The sequence below is a fragment of the Cricetulus griseus genome, chromosome X (genome assembly GCF_003668045.3).
Source record: "Cricetulus griseus strain 17A/GY chromosome X, alternate assembly CriGri-PICRH-1.0, whole genome shotgun sequence".
In the NCBI taxonomy this organism is placed as follows: domain Eukaryota; kingdom Metazoa; phylum Chordata; class Mammalia; order Rodentia; family Cricetidae; genus Cricetulus; species Cricetulus griseus.
Genome location: NC_048604.1, coordinates 37,161,065 through 37,177,726, shown reverse-complemented (window position 1 = coordinate 37,177,726; position 16,662 = coordinate 37,161,065). Strand labels below are relative to the sequence as shown.

General features: G+C 37.5%; 1 protein-coding gene across 4 annotated transcripts in view; it reads right to left on the bottom strand.

The window, feature by feature from the left end:
* Positions 1–11,395, bottom strand: part of Chrdl1 (chordin like 1) — a 159,447-nt gene extending 148,052 nt beyond the window's left edge. For 2 of the 4 annotated variants that reach the window (XM_035450122.1, XM_027433626.2), the window contains exons 1-2: positions 11,264–11,394; positions 392–481 (exon numbers count right to left, since the gene is read on the bottom strand). The gene's annotated coding sequence lies outside the window, so the exon portion shown is untranslated. Of the gene's footprint in view, positions 1–391; positions 482–11,263 lie in introns of all 4 variants that reach the window. The other 2 variants (XM_027433625.2, XM_027433624.2) reach the window with 2 other exon arrangements.
* Positions 11,396–16,662: the final 5,267 nt, after the last annotated feature.

Below are 16,662 nucleotides of genomic sequence, written 5' to 3'. Positions count from 1 at the left end.
TTCTTTGGGTACTGAGATTGTTAATATTAAAGGTTATTACTGATCATTGTATATTAATTCATGTTATTTTGTTGTTTTGTGGTATTTTCTTAGACTTCTTTTGATTATTTGCTCTGGAATTCTTTATTCCTTGTACACTCTTGGCTATGCTAAATTTTCTATTAACACTTAACTATTTCTTTTAGTATCTTATATAGGTCTGGGTTAGTCATCATAAATTCCTTAAAGCTGGTTTTATCCTGGGAAGTTTTCCTTTTGCCTTTTCATTACAACTGACACCTTTGGTGTACTGAGGTATGTGGTCTTTATGACTTGTATAAATACCATTGGAAGAAGCCCTTCAGTTTTCGAATTTCAGTTGAAAAATCAGCTTTTATTTTGATGGGCTTACCTTTATATGAGACTTGGAACAAGTGGAAGAGACAAAGTATTGGTTCTTGAAGAAAAAGTGGAGGAAATAGATTATTCATTCAAAAAAGATCTAAAAACAAACACAAAAAACAAACAAATTACAGTCAGAATATGCAGGAACTCTGAGACATCATAAAAAGACTAAAACTATGAAAAATAAGCATGAAAGAAGGAAACAAAATCCAGGTCAAGGGGACAGAAAATATTTTCAATAAAATCATAGAAGAAAATTTCCCTAATCTAAAGAAAGATCTGACTATCAAAGTGCAAAAAACATATATAACACTGACTAGACAGGAGAAAAGAAGCTCCCCACATCATATAGCAGTAAAAAAATTACATGTATAGAACAAAGAAAGGATATTGAAAACAATAAGAGAAAATAATCAAATTATCTGAATAGGAGGGGCCAGTAGGAGGGTAAGACTTGAGGTACTCCAGTAATAGAGTGGGTAGAGTTATCAGCAGAAAGTCTGAGGTTCCTATGTGGAGAGCACTTGTGGTGGGGTGCGTAGGCATGGTACAGTAGGTCTTCAGTCAGGCAGTTGGAGATCCATGTATTCATTATTTAAACAAATATCCATTTGGGCAGAAGCTAGGTGGCAAGCATTGTTATAGGCTCCAAGAAACATTGATTAACAAATTAGAAAAAGAACAGAAAAAAATGTCTCCTGGGAATATACTTTTTCATAATAGTGGAAGTAATAGATAAGAGACAAGATGAATAAAGTGTAAACCTTGTTACAAGTAGGTTAGGTTAAGCAGAAATGGAGACAAGATAGTTTAAATGATCAAGCTGTGGATAGAGTTTGAAATTCTTAGACAGAATGACTTACTTCACTGAGAAGGAACCATTTGAAGTGACCAAAGGATTAATCCATGTAAATATCAAGCAACAGTTTGTTGTTTCAAGCAAAAGGAACAAGTCAAAAGATTCTTAGGTGTGACCCTGTTTGGCAACCGCAAGGAGACCTGAGAAACTAGGAAGGATAAAGGAAGATTTTGGTAGAGAAATGACATTGTAGAGACCAAGATAAATCCTTTGATGCCTATTTTAATCGAGGGACATGATGAACTTTTGAGCAAAGTTCAGCAAAAATATTGTGTGATTTGTCTTGTGATATAATGACTCTGGTTTCTATATTGAGAACAGACTGAATATGGACCAAGATGCAATCAGCATATCATTTAGAAGGATACTAGATTATTCCACATAAGACAAGATGCTGGCTAGGACCCAGGTGGCACAGTGGTTGTACTAAGATGGGCTCACATTATCAGTGCAATTTTAGTATAGACTTGACAACATCATTTTCTAATATGTTGGATATAAGTGATAGCATCAAAATTTTGGACTTTAGCTAAAGAAAAATAATGTTGCCATATACAGAGATGAGAAAGTCTACAGTGGTAATTATTAGATGGGTCAATTTTATTTATCTCTTTATTTATCTCTTATTTATCTCTTCAAAGTGTGTCAAATATATAGTTGGAATCATAATGCATTGATAGTGTATACTGTTAAGACATCTCTAAGAAACAAGTGTTACAAAGCTTTGGGAATTTTAACACTTAGAAGTCAGAAAGGCAAGGCAAAGCCAGCAAAGGGAACTCAAGAAAAAATGGCTGCTGAGGTGTGAAGTCGAAAAGCAAGAGTAGCATCTTAGAAATCAAGTGAAGGAGGCAGAAGGGAATGACCAGCCGTGGGAAAGTATGCCAAGGGCTCAACTGAAAGCTGTTAAATTTTTTTTTTGCATTTTACCAAGTGAATATTTCTGATAATCTTCAGAGAAGCAGATTTGGAGGAGTGGTGGAATCTGAAACCTTATTAGAATGTATTCAGAACAGTGGGGGGCGGGGAAAAGAAATCAGTGGGTAGAAACAGGCCACCCTTTCCAGGAGTTATTCTATAAAAAGAAAAAGAAAAAAGAAAACCATCCCTAGAGGGAGAAGTAGAGGTTTTTGGTTTAAAGATGGGAGAGATAACAATATGTTATTATGTGATTAAGGAAGATCTAGCGTAGAGAAATTTTGCAGTGCTCTCATCCATCATGGCCTTATTAGTTTGTGGTGATAACTGAGCACTAAGTGGTGGGTCTCAAGCTGTGCTACATGCTAGAATTGCTTGAGGAACTTCTCTTTTTGAAAACTCCTAATCCCTAGAACAATTCAATCAGCATCTTGTGGCTAGGTCCTAGACATTGGTGTGTGAGTGTGTGTGTGTGTGTGTGTGTGTGTGTGTGTGTGTGTGTGTGTATAAAAATGTTATTATAAAGAAGTCATTTGTCCCCACGTAGCTTCATTCTCACCTATTTTCTGCTTAAGATTTAGGGCTACCCACGTAATGGTAAAGTGGTTAAAATAATATGCCTTTATCAATTATCAATATTTTAAAGAAAATTGTTCTAACCACTTTCCTGCGAAGCAGCTAACTATCTTAGTACAGGATCTGGCAGAGATGAGATATGACATAGAGAATTTTTGCTTGAAGATAAAAAAAGATTCTGTTTCTCATTCATTGACTCCACACCATGACCACAGCTATTTATTTTATTTTATTTTTATTTGAGTCACACACGTTCAGCAGGCTGTCTGTCATTGTCTTTGCTTTGTATGTAGAAGGCTGCATACCTAGTAGAGCAACAGGCCATGTTCTCTCAAACTACAGTCACTTCTAATGATTCAAAGAGAGCCACTGAGTCTTGAGGTCTCTGCCCTCTCACCTTTCACACTGAGAATGTGCATTCACTAGTATCTCCTCAGGAAACCACATTCAAGTCCTACCACACTGTCACTGACTGAATTTGAAATAGATGCTATTACAGAAAGAAGGGACAAAGTAATTCCATCAGTATTTCAATCATGCATATTTTCAAAAAAGAATTATTTTGTACCCATTTGTGTGTGGTACCATTTTTCATACTTGAAATTTTAATAGTAGACAAAGCATGGCTTTGGCAAATTCCATTCTAATGGACAAAAGTAGAAATAAGATCAGGAATATTATATTTATTTTGTCTATGAATTTTATCATCTTTTCTCTTTTTCTATGCTGCAAGAGCAAATTGTTTTATATTATTTCATTTATATTGGTCTTGGCCATAAACCTTGCTTCAGTTAATAAAATATTGCTGGAAGTGGTGAAAACAAAAACCTAAAATATGCTTGTATAGTTCATTTTGTTTTCTGGTACTTTTACCTTAAACATGAAAAATGTATGTCCTTGGCTGCTTGTAGTCCAAAGAACATGAGGAACAAGGTGAGATTAGACCTATTATCATAACTTAAAGCCAATTATAAGTTGACACAGAAATATGTAATTGAGAGTAGTTAACTGTTGTTCTAATTGCCAACAATTGAGATAGTATATTTCTTGGTTACTTTTCTTGATTGTGTGATGCAAAAGAAATTTCATGGAGAAAGGATTTATTTTAGGTCACACTTCAAGTTACAGTCCTTCATGGCAATGAAGTCAAGGCAGCAGGAGCTTGAAGCAGCCAGCCATATTGCATTCATGGTCATGATATAGAAAGTAATGAGTGCAAATGGTGAATTTCCTTTTTTAAAAGTTTCATTCCTGGGAGGCAGGCCTTTAGTCTTAGTCATAGAACCAGTTAATTATCTGATAGAAAACTGGTGATTTTTCTGAACCAAGTACCAAAAGAATAGTTTGGGTCAATTGTAGATACTAGAAAAGGAGAAGAGGTTCCCAGAACGTAAAGAAGCAAAGGATAGGAGACATATAAGTTATATCCTGGTCCTTTAGTCCTCACAATCTTTTTGTCCCCTCTTTTTCAATGTTCCTGAGATTTTGATGTTATCCCTAAAATGATAATCATAGGTGAATATTTAAACATTCCTTTCTCAGTAACTGAATAATAGACAAAAATATTATTTGAGTCAAATATCACCCAAGCAACATCATTATTCACAATATCCCAATTGATATCTCTAAGGCACTATATCCTTAAGCTTTAGAATATAATTTTTCAAGTGCCCATGATACATTCAGCAAGATGGATTATGTAAGGGAAACTTTATTTTCAGTTTCAATACAATTTTAAAAGATTGATATTGTTGGGAGAATTTTGAGCCCCAAAGAGATGTGTTGGAATACTAACTGGCAGTACCTCTGAATATGATTTTATTTGTAGCCAGATCATCAGAGTGACCAGGTAAGGAGAGAAGATGTTATATTGGAGGAAAGTTGGCCTTCAATCAATATGGCAGGAGGAGATGCATAGACATGTAATGAGGGCAACATTATGTGATGATGAAAGCAGAGCCCCAAATGTTGCAAGCAAAGGAACACTGAGCATTGCCAAGAAGCTACCAGGAACTCAAAAGAAATGAGAAAAGGGTGTCCCCAAAGGTGTCAGAGGAAGGATGATTAAAGGAACATTCTGTGCTCAAGTTTCCAGACTTCAGACTTGTAAGACCATAACTCTATCGTCACAAGACATTCTGTTTGTGCCATTTTAATAATCAACACATGCAGTTCTCTGACCTTAGTAAAATTAACTTAAAATTGTCAAAAAGATGTCTGAAGGAAAAATATTGGGAAACAAAATAGAGTATTTAAAATATTAGATGAGAAACAATGAATTATATTAAAAATCAGAAAATTGATAAAGTCAGAAATGTTTCATTAAAAATCAATGAAACTATATCGTCTTAACAAAAATGATCAAGACAAAGCAAGCCTTTAATCCCAGTTCTCGAGAGGCGGAGACAGGTGGATTTCTGTGAGTTCGAAGCCAGCCTGGTCTACAAAGTGAGTTCCAGGGCAGGCTTCAAAGCAATACAGAGAAACCCTGTCTCGAAAAAACAAAAACAAAAAGGGAAAGAAAAGCATAATTTATGTATATTATATTAAAGTGCAAATATTAAAAGTATATCAACAAGGAACTGAACTTGCAGCTAAGAAATTCAGTGTATTTGGTGAACTGGAAAAATGACTCTGAAATACAATATCAAAAGTTATACAAGGGGATAGAGAGTTGGCTGAGGAGATTAAGAATGTGTGCTGCTATTGCATAGGACCAGAGTTCAGTTCCCAGTATTCACATCAAACAGCTCACAAACATCTGGAATTCCAGTTCCAGGGGATCCAACACTGTCTCTGACTTCATTGTTCACTCTACACACACACACACACACACACACACACACACACACACACACACACACACACACACACACACGAATAATTTAAAAAAACAATCCAAACCTCTATTCAGGAAATAAAATATACTAGTATACATCTCTCCTGAAAACTTCTGGCACAAGATTGTTTTATTGATAATGTTTATCAAACATTTAAGTAACATACAACATGAACTTTATACATTCAGGCAAAAGACAAAAGGGTAGACAAATTTCATAGCATTCTATGAACTTAATGTAACTCCAACATCAAAATCTGGCAAGATAATGGAGGAACAGAAATGAGAGACAAGAGTCTTCCATGAGTGCAGGCATAAATATGCTTAATACAGTATTAGTAAGTAGAACTTTAACAATACATTAATAGAATAACAATCCAGTACCAAGAAAAGTATATCCTAAGACTATAAAATGAAAAATTATAATTATATGAATATATGCAAAAGAAACATTTGACATAATTAACATTCTTTGATGATTAAATTTAGAAGCAAATTAATAATATATGGGAACTTCATGAATCTGACAAGGAAAATCGAGAAAAAATGCACATATAATCCAATATACATTGATATAGTGTTTAATGTTTAAATGAGGATTTTTGGAAGGTCTGACATATCATAATAAAGCATACAAAGATGATAAAAGGCATACATCTCAGAAAGGGAGAATTAAAATTAAATCACGTTTATCTGCAGATGGTATAACCATTTAAGTATAAAATTCTAAGGAGTTTCTGCAGAGATGGCTCAGCAGCAAGTATGCAGACCTGTATTTGTACCCCAGCACAAAAATATAAAGTTTGGTAGAATCAAATGCATGTCTGAAACCATGCTCCTTCCTTGGCCTCTGCATGTAACATTATCTGCACATACATATTTGCAGATACCACGAGTACACACACACTTGAGCCCATGTATGGACATATACTCACACAAAGATATTAAAATTTGAAAACAATTTATCAAACTAATAAATAGATTTAACAAAGTGACATGTTACAATGCTAACATAAATCAGTTAGATTTATTATACTAGCAAACAATTGTATATACTATTAAAAAGTGAGTTCTATTTACAAAACTGTAAACATAAAATTCAGCAAACCGGTACCAGCCATCTGATGAAGTCTGCTGGCTTACTTCCTGGTTCAGACACAGTGTGTTTCCCCTGTGTCCTTAAGTGATAGAAAACATGAACAAGCCTTCTTGAGCCACTTTTACATGCACATGATCCCATTGACAAAGATTGCATCCCCATAACCCAATCACCTTCCAATACTATCACTTTGGAAGTTAGAAAGGCTTTTTTTTTCTTCAAACCAGAGTAACACATAATAATAAATTTGGTAAGATCTTGTATGTAATATAAATGATTAATAATAAACAGTCTGAAATGAGCATATGTTGAAGAGACTCATCACAGAAGACCTATGAATATGTGCTGATAATGTAGATCAGCAATAGCATGCTTGACTAACATAGACGACACGCTGGGACTTGTCCAGAACCACACATATGCATGCGTGCATGTGTACGTGCGCAGAAGCTCACGTGTACACACACACACACACACACACACACACACAGAGAGAGAGAGAGAGAGAGAGAGAGAGAGAGAGAGAGAGAGAGAGAGGTGAATAGCCAATAATCACATGGCTATGCAGTAAACATGATTAGACTTTAAATAACAGCAAATTAAAAATAACAGTGAGTTACTACTGCATAGCTGTAGGAAAGGCTTATTTAGAAAGCAAAATCAAGCCTAAAAGTTTTATTGGGACTTTATCAGAGTTCAACAGTGGTCTTTAATCTAATTGTGTTCCTGAATGACAATTATGGGCTGGCTTTGAAAGGAAGTAGTTCTCCCAATCTCAAAACTTTGGTCTCAGAGGTTTTCATTTATGGATGCATATTATAATTACCTAGATATTGATATTTTAAAAGGATCTCAAAAAGAGTCTAGTGCATAGGCAAAGCAAGGTAGATAGTTCAGTCAGGATGCACTCAATTGCCCATATTAGATGTGAAAGTCTTGAGAGAGTTTAATGAAATTGATAAACTTTATAAGAGTTGAGTACCCTAGACACCTTGTCTCTCCAAACTCAGAACTCCTTATTTTCCCCAAATCTGTTAAGTAATTAGTTAATCTCTAGACTAGTAGGACAAAGCTTTAGTTTTCAGCTAGATCTCATTCTAATTATTCAATGTCCAGTACTTATGTCATTCTGGTAGCTAGTGTTGAGAACCACTGATCTGGTCAATTCAAACCAGCACATCAAATATTTATTTTGGTTTCAGATGGTCTCTAACTTATGATAGCTTGAGTAACAACACATTTTTAGCTTTGTTGAAGCACTATGCCCTAAGTGGAAACTACATTTAAAATTGTGAATTTTGATGCCACATAACCCCACTCTGGGCTACTAATAACATATTAGTATGATGATACCCTGATTCACTGAGCCACAACTCCCAATCAGCTGCATGATTAGAAGAGGGAAGCAACTGAAGCTATGTGTTCAAAAGCTTACATGAATTCAGTGTCTTTTAACATACACACACACACACACACACACACACACACACACACACACACACACACACACGACTTCTGTTGGGTCTATGAAGACATAATTCCATGGTACACAAGGGAGTATTGAAACCTTAAACAAGTCACTTTCTGACTTCTATTCCCTTCTGCAAAATGACCTTTTAAATGTCATTTCCAAACCTGAATTGTGTGGAACTGTGACCCATTAGTTTGGCCAAGCTCCAGATTACAAGGACTCAGTACAGAATTAAAAAAAGCCTTCAGTGCGTGGCCCTTCTCATTGTGCATGGCCCTTCTCAGGAGCCAAGATTCCTGTTCTGAAGCTTCACCTTCCTCTACCTTACCAAGTTATGGGCTTGGAATGTGAAGCATGAAGATGAATTCTCCTTTACTCTGGCAAAAGATGCAATTGTTATTAAAGCTGAATTCACCCCACCTGTAATTAAAGCATAACCTTGTCACTACATTTTACAGTTTCTTAAAGTAGTGATTTTTAAAGGGGAACTATGGACAAATGTAGTTCATTTTTCTTGTGTCATTTTTATTTAACGTTGGTTTCATTGAGCAAACCCTTGTTTGTAGATTGTAGAGAAGAGGAATCAGTTGTCTTTTATTGATCCCTCTAGAAACATAAACAGCTTTTAGCTCTTCTACCTATTTAATGCTTCTCTTGGCTCAGTGCTTCTTTGATTTTACAGCCTCATAGAAATCCTCAGTTTTATGGCTCCTCACACACACACTGTGTCTTCTAAATTCCTTCATTTCTTGTTTGATAATTCCCAAGACAAGGTTCTCATATGATAACTAAAACTATGCTAGAAATAGCATGGGATAAGGTGGGGAGTTAGCAGTTATGCAGTCCACACATTTATTAGTGGATAACCTAGATGTTCCTGATTGCTCGTGTCTACGGATAAAGTAGCTGCCAGATCATTTCATTTCATGCAGTGGAGACTTAATATATAATCTTGTGTAAAGAACTATGAATTGTTTATCTGTAATATTAGTCTGTTACTCCATGGCCTAAATTGATGTCTTGTAAAATAACAAAATCAACACAGGTTGTACTATGAAACCTTGAGGCTGTCCTCAGAATACCAAACTCCATCTTCATCCCAATTCCTCTTCCTCTCCCAATTCAACTCTTTGCCCTAGTTCTGAGTCTTCTATATAGTCTTAAGTTAAATGACAACAGCTAATTATGAGATAATAAAACAGGGTAAGGAAATATGTAATTTACTTCATAGTCAGGACGGTGAGGGTGGTTGCAATGCAAAAAGCAACCATATTCACTCATCACTCAAAGTCGTGATTGGGAATAATTGGTTTCCAGCAGGACACACTGTTTTTTGACCCTTTGCATTTTCCTGTGAGATTATCATCTCTCTCACAGCATGGATCAGAAATTTTGCAAATACCATATGTGACAGACAGACATGGTGCTGGAGAGGTACCTGAGAGTTCTACATCTGGATCTGCAGGCATCGGGAAGTGACTGAAACACTAGGCAGGCTTGAGCTTCTGAGACCTCAAAGCCTGCCCCCAACGAGACACTTCCTCCAACAAAGCCACACCTACTACAACAAGGCCACACCTCCTAATAGTGCCATTCTCTAAGAGCCTATGGGGGCATTTTCATTCAAGCCAGCACAGCCAGGAAGCATACTCTAATGACTTTCTCCTTTTTTCTGTTTTATTTTTTCTAGGTCCCCATCTGGTAAGATGGAGCCACCTAAATTCAGGATGGATTTTCTTCACTCAGTTAAATTCTCTCTCAAAATGATCTCACAGACATACCCACAGGCTTTTCTTACCAGTATCCTAGGTGATTCTAAATCTGATAAAGTTAATCATAAAGAAAATAAGAGCAGAAAAATGTAATTAGAAAGTATAAACATATACATATACCTGAAGTGAATAAAGAGGTGAAAAACTGAAGGAAGATAGAAGATAAGAAATTGAATATCAGTTTGGAAGATGTAAATAAGAGCAGAAAGACAAGAAGTTCCATTTACCAATGGCCCACTGTTTGCTAGATTGTGTGCTAATCATACTACAAGCATTATATCCTTTGATATCTCAAATTCATGAAATAGGTATTAAATGGTTGTCATTATAGATGAGGAAAATAAGGTGATGTTTATACAATTTGAGAGATTTCCTAAAGAGAGATTACTGCTGGAAAATGACTTCAGAAACTAGGGACTTCAGCACTGGCTGGCCCATCACAGCAAAAGCCAGGAGAAGGCAAGCAGAGGCTGGAGAGGGGGTAACCAGGTAAACTAATGTTGTCAGGGAATGATTCTTGGTGAGTTTGTGGCTCACTGAAGAGTGTCTACCTTGTCATCATGGTAGCCTAGCTGAGTTCTGCCCGATGGAGTTACAAGAAACTGTATTTTCAAGTAAAGCTTGACATTCAGAATTTTTAAAAAGAAATCTCCTGGTTGTTTAAAATTAACAGTTAAGTAAGAATAAATCTGCCAAAGAAAGCTGTGAACCAAATTTGCCTCACAAGTTACCAGTGTGTAAGCCATGGTTAAAGAGTGGTGTCCATGCTGAGTTAGTACAACGAAATGGAAGAAACCAGAACTACGTGATCAGAGACAAGAAAGACTATGAGATGGGAAAGTGAGTTTTTTTAAGTGAGAAAGGAACAAAAGATCAAATAATGGACAATAAAGAATAGAAGTGAGGAGGAGATGATAAGAATTCCAAGAGGTGAAAGGGGAAATCTAGTACAAAAAGAGAAAAATGATTTGAAGAAACAAGAAAGATGGATTCAGAAACATTGATGGAGGGAAGAAAAGAAAAAAGTGTCAGAACACGGATGAGAATGAAAGGCTGGCACGTAAAAGACGTTAACCCTACTGATCAATATTTGTGGGGCTCTAGGAGAGGCCGAGGTAGGCAGTGCAGGACATCACTAAGCTACCTAAGACAAAAATTCTCAACCTGTGAGTCTCAATCCCATTGGGAGGGGTCACATATCAGATATTTACATTACTATTCATAATCGTAGAAAATTTCCATTTATGAGGTAGCAAGGAAATAATTTTATTGTTGGGGTCACCACAACATGAGGAACTGTATTAAAGGTTCACAGCATAAGAAGGTTGAGAAATCACTGACCAACCTGCCTTGGAGAGCTGTCTTCCACTGAAAGGTGTTCTGCCTCTTCCTTCTCCTCCCCCTCCTCTTCCTCCTGCTCTACCTCCTCTTCCTCCTCCTCCTGCTCCTCCTCTTCCTGCTCTTCTTCCTCCTGCTCCTTCTCCTCCTCTTCCTCAACGTAAAGTGGTCATGGCGGCAGCAACAACAGCAGCAGTGGTAGCCCTGGGGTCATCTCTTGGTGAGGCCCTTCTGAGTAGTCTCCATTGCAGGTCATGTAGAGCCCTCTGCTGGTCAGGGCATTTGGGAGATTTTGTACTTCAGACAAGGGGGTGATGTACAGTCTGACACATACCCTTTACTGTCCTGAGACAGGTGTTGTGCAATAGAGTGATAGCCTTGTATGCTGCTAGCCTGCCTGGATTCAAAGAGGGGAGTTCAGTTTTGCACTAGGATATTCACATCCTGGAAAGGCTATCTCAACCCAATTCAGCGTCTTGCATCCCCCTTTTCTGCAAAAATTAGAAAGATGAGTAGACCGCATGAGAGGTTTCACGGACTCCATGGTTTGTTTCTGTTGTTGTTCCTGGACCCCCGAATTCTCCTCCCAGGGGTCTTTTAAAAAAATTAAGCATTCCCTGGACCTCAAGTTAAGAAAGGACTTTAACGACAACTCCTGCATTAAACTCTGTCCCTCCTATATCACTTCGCTCCCTTAATCCTCAAAATGTTAGGTTTTTTTTTTTTTTTGAGACATGGTTTCACTGTGTAGCCCCAGCTGTCCTGGAGTTTAGTATGTAGACCAGGCTGGCCTTGAACTCAGAAAGATCCACCTGCCTCTGTCTCCCAAGCTTGAGATAAAAGGCGTGTACGACCATGCCCCCATGCCCAGCTAAAATGCTAGTTTTTAATGACATCCAGGACTTTTCAAAGATCAAAACACATGGGAGCAATTTGGGGGTATTGAGACTTCCTACATACATATATTTTAAATCCAAACAGGCTATTCAATTTGTGATATATTTTCAATGCTTACATAGAACAAAATTATACTTTAACTACTTAAAATGACAAGGAATTAATTTATTTCTATCTGCTCAGAAAGTGTTAATGGGTGAAGTATTTTCCAACTATTGCACATGTTTGGAGTCATGTTTGGCAGCTGAATAATGCCATGGGTTTTCTTTATATAATAGAGGCTGTTTTACTAATTAAAGAATTAGCTGATGACCACGAATCACTAATCTATAGCCTATTTCTAATTGAAATGTTCCAATACAGATGGCAATGTTCTACAATATAATTGTGGTAGTCACAAGATGGTTGCCAAGTTTATCAACAAATAATTCACAGTTCAGGAAAGGTAGTGGGCTTACTGATGAGTTGAAAATTTAAAGTAATATGATGAATAGCTCCCTGCTGTTGTTTTATTTTACATTAAAAATTCATTTGGTGAGAGAGCTTCAGAGGATACAGCAAAAGCCCCAATGACTAGGATGCCCAGGCCGCAAAAACTGCTTCTGTGTCCCCATTCCTTTCCTGTCTCTATGCCTTTGGGGGAATTTTTAGATTTTAGTGGGTTCAAGCACATCTTCGCCTAAAAAGGGAGTGATGTGTTTTGGAGACTCAGTGCCCATTAAATGACATCATGATGCAGCCACTTACTCTTGAGGCACACTCTGGATCTTTTTCAAGTAACCTAAACCTGAATTGAGGGTGGCAGAGTGAGGGCAGGGAGATGTTCCTTAGAATGGTCTTTCTTTAAATTATGAAAAATTTCAAACAAAGCACTGTGATTTCAATTTGTTCATGGGTTCCTCATGTCAGGAGTTCAGAAGAGACAGTGGAAAGAGTTCCTTCTGCCCCATGGTGTTGAGCTTTGGCTAGGAATACTTGAAGGCTGGTGGTTACGATGGTTGGGTGGGGGATGGCTGGGATTGCCTGAAGCCTTATTCAGTCACATGTCAAGTGCTTTGGCTAAGAGAATCCAAAATCTCAAAGTGTCAAACCAAATGCCTACATATAGCCTTTCTACAGGACCAAGTTAATGAACTGCACTGCTTTGGAGCAGTCAAATGGCTTACATGATGCCCAGAGTTCCAAGCATGAGTATTCCAGCAAGCAAAGAGCAAACAGAAAGTAGTGGATGTTTTGTTGTTGTTGGTTTGGTTTGGTTTGGTTTGGTTTTTGCTTATTTGTTTGTTTGTGATCCAGCCTTAGAACTCACCTGCCAACATCCCAAGGATTACAAGCTTGCCTTTCTAGATTTAACAAGCATGGTAGGGGAGGTGCAGAGACTCACCTAGTCATCCATAGGAAAGTTTATTTAAAAAATGGAACATGTTTTAAAAACACTGACATGCAAAAATACAGAGAAAAATATAAAACTAGCCAAAGCATTCATGATCAATAATTCATACTCTAACACTCTTGCTAGATTTACTTCAGATCATTTTTTAATGCAAATACAATGTCACTTTTCAAGAAAGGGCTCTAGCCTATTGAGTTACCTGTTTCAGTATGCTTTCTAGACAGGTATTTTCCCTTATAATAATAGCCAGTATTTTGAAGGTGTTGGGCACTAAAATTTTCGAAAGATGCTTTCCCAAAATCACATTGAGTCTTAACAGTGGTCTTCAGTTAACACATGGGAAAACCTGAGACATAAAGGCAAATTATCCATGATCAGGAAGCTAACAACTCTATTCAACTCAAAAACATGTTTATGTAGAACCTACTACATGAACTTTTGCCTTATTCATAGAACTAATAATCTAGTAGGAGCCAGTTAATAACCATAAAGAATATGGGAAGCACGATGAGGGCAATTGACTAAAGTTAAGGAGGGCATGAGGACGAAGAATAGTCAATATTTAAACTTGCGTAGCCTAATTCCAGAATGGATGTGTTCAGCCATTGCACAGAACAATTCATATTGTTAATTTGGTTTAATAGTTGAGACTTAATAAAGTTGGGCCTGAGGGATTATGGCATGCTTCACTAGACTTCATGTTCTCCTTTCCGCCTCCATTGAAATTACTTTTTCTAGCATTCATTGCTTCATGCTTATTTATTTTACTTGTCTCACATTTTTTTTTCCTGGTAGAACTCTCTTGGCAGGAAACAACCTTGTCATACAGAGATTCTAAGCAGACATGTTTAGACTGTCTTTAATAAAATAAAGTGGCCTCCTCCCTATAATTAACACTGTTGAGCATGCATTTAAACCTCAAAAATCACCAAGTCCTGATCCATCCACCCTGTATTATAAAGGCACAAGCACGTTTTTTATCACTCAGTGCAATAATGGTTGAATGATTTTCTTGGAAACTCTTGAAGTCTGAAGGGAAAATTAAGTGATTTAGGCCCTTGGGGGATATAACTAGATCTTCTATGACTATTTGACTGGGTTATGCTGCCCGGGAACTTAGGAAAAAGAGAGTGATATTTTTACTCACGCAAGCATATGACACATGTTTGTGAGTTTCCCATAATGCTCCAGTCTTGGGTTGCATTTTTATTGCCATCAGGTTGTTTCTCTCTCTCGGAATTTAATTTTATGACATAGATATGGTAAGTCTTAATGAAAATGTCAGGCTTTATGTCTTTAGAAATAATGACACAGGAAATGAGTTGAGTGCCCCTGTGTGGCAAGCAAATAAAATAGAACAAAGCTTCACCACAAGAGATTCTGCGTTTCCTGCTCTCAGTCCGCACCTGCTTTCAGCATAGTTTGCTGGCCCCATAATGGGATGGAGAGCAAAGGTCGTTTTCCTTTTCCAGATTGGTGAGTCCTAGTTGGGCTTGTTTGGTTTTTAGAATTTTACTACTTAATTAGTGCGTATCAATTGTACAAGAATAGCTTTTATTATTACATTTTCATACACACATATAATGCATTTCATCATATTCACCCCTCATTACCCTCTCTGTCTCATGTGCCACTGGTGCTCACCCAACGGGTAACGATAAGTTTCTACATTAACATCTCTCATGGCCTCTGGGGATGCCCACAGACATAACACACACACACACACACACACACACACACACACACACACACACACACACACACACACATTAAAATAAAAACAAAATCTCTAAAATAGAGAGGCATGCAATCACCATGCTGAGAGGATTAGGTCTGCTCTGCTTAAAATCCGCCTGTGATTCAACTGACCATAGGGTACCATAAGCCCTTCACAATGTAGTTCTTGTGCATGTCTCCAGTCTCACAATCCTTAAGTCCCAGCCATCCCCATCTCACCACCCAGCGATCCCCACTTGCTGTGATTCTCAGTCTTCCATGCTCTTTCATGCCCCGCCTCCTTGCTATTCAGTTCTTCTGTGCCAAATGCCCTTATTCTTGCTTTTAAATCCATCATCAGCACTTACAAGCCATGTGTTTTGGGGCAAAACTGAAACCACTCAGTTCCTCAGTGTACTAGTCCACAAAATAGAAATGATAATTATTCATTCTGCACAGGATTGTTGTGCGGACTGTGTGAGGTAATACTTACTCAAACAGCACAGTCTAGCACAAATCATATGTTACAAAAAGTTAAGTATTTTCATTACTATTATCAATATTATTACTAAACATTCTTTAGGTCTTACTTCCTTCACAAAGTCTTGGCCCTCACTGTCAACTCCATGCCTATTGGCCCAGTCAATTAAACCCTTCTTCATTCCTCTGCTTTTGCCAAATCCCAGCTCTGTCATTTGTCAGCCATTGTGAACAAGTGTCATTTACACTTTCTGAACTTAGATTTCCTCCTCTGAAAACTGAAGATAATGATGACAGTACAGTGCTGACTGCATACAGTCCTTGCTGCTATTAAAGGTATTTTAGCACCCTGCTCTGTACTTAGGAGAGACTCAATGAATGATGGCCAATGCTATGATGAAGTGTACTCTATGGTGGTGAGGAAGGTAAGGGGTCACTCCTTCTTCAGGCAAGGCAAGGACCGTTCTTGTCTCAAGAAATATTTGGGAGGAAGATATGGCTTCAAGGATTCACTCCTGGTTTCAATATTGATATTGCATCCCTGACTTGAACCCTACCCATTCCTGCACTGCATACTGTTTTTTTTAATATTATTATTGTGCATTAACATCTGCTGCCTAGGTCCCCAGCACATTGCACTACACTACGCTTTTCTGCTACATCTGTTTTTCTACCTACCTTAGAAACATGCCCACTCTTTAAGACTCAGATTTTAGTGCATGGTCTCCAGAAAGATGTCTGAATCCCTGTATCGAGATGGGTACCCTAGCCAGTACTCGCCTAATCACAGTGCTTACGGTATGGTCATAACTTCTTTTGTTTATGGGTCAGTATCTTTAAAGGTACTTGTTTTCCTTAAGTTTCACATCTGTGCAGATTTATCACTATATGTGTTGGACCTTGCTCACAGTTTGCAGCAT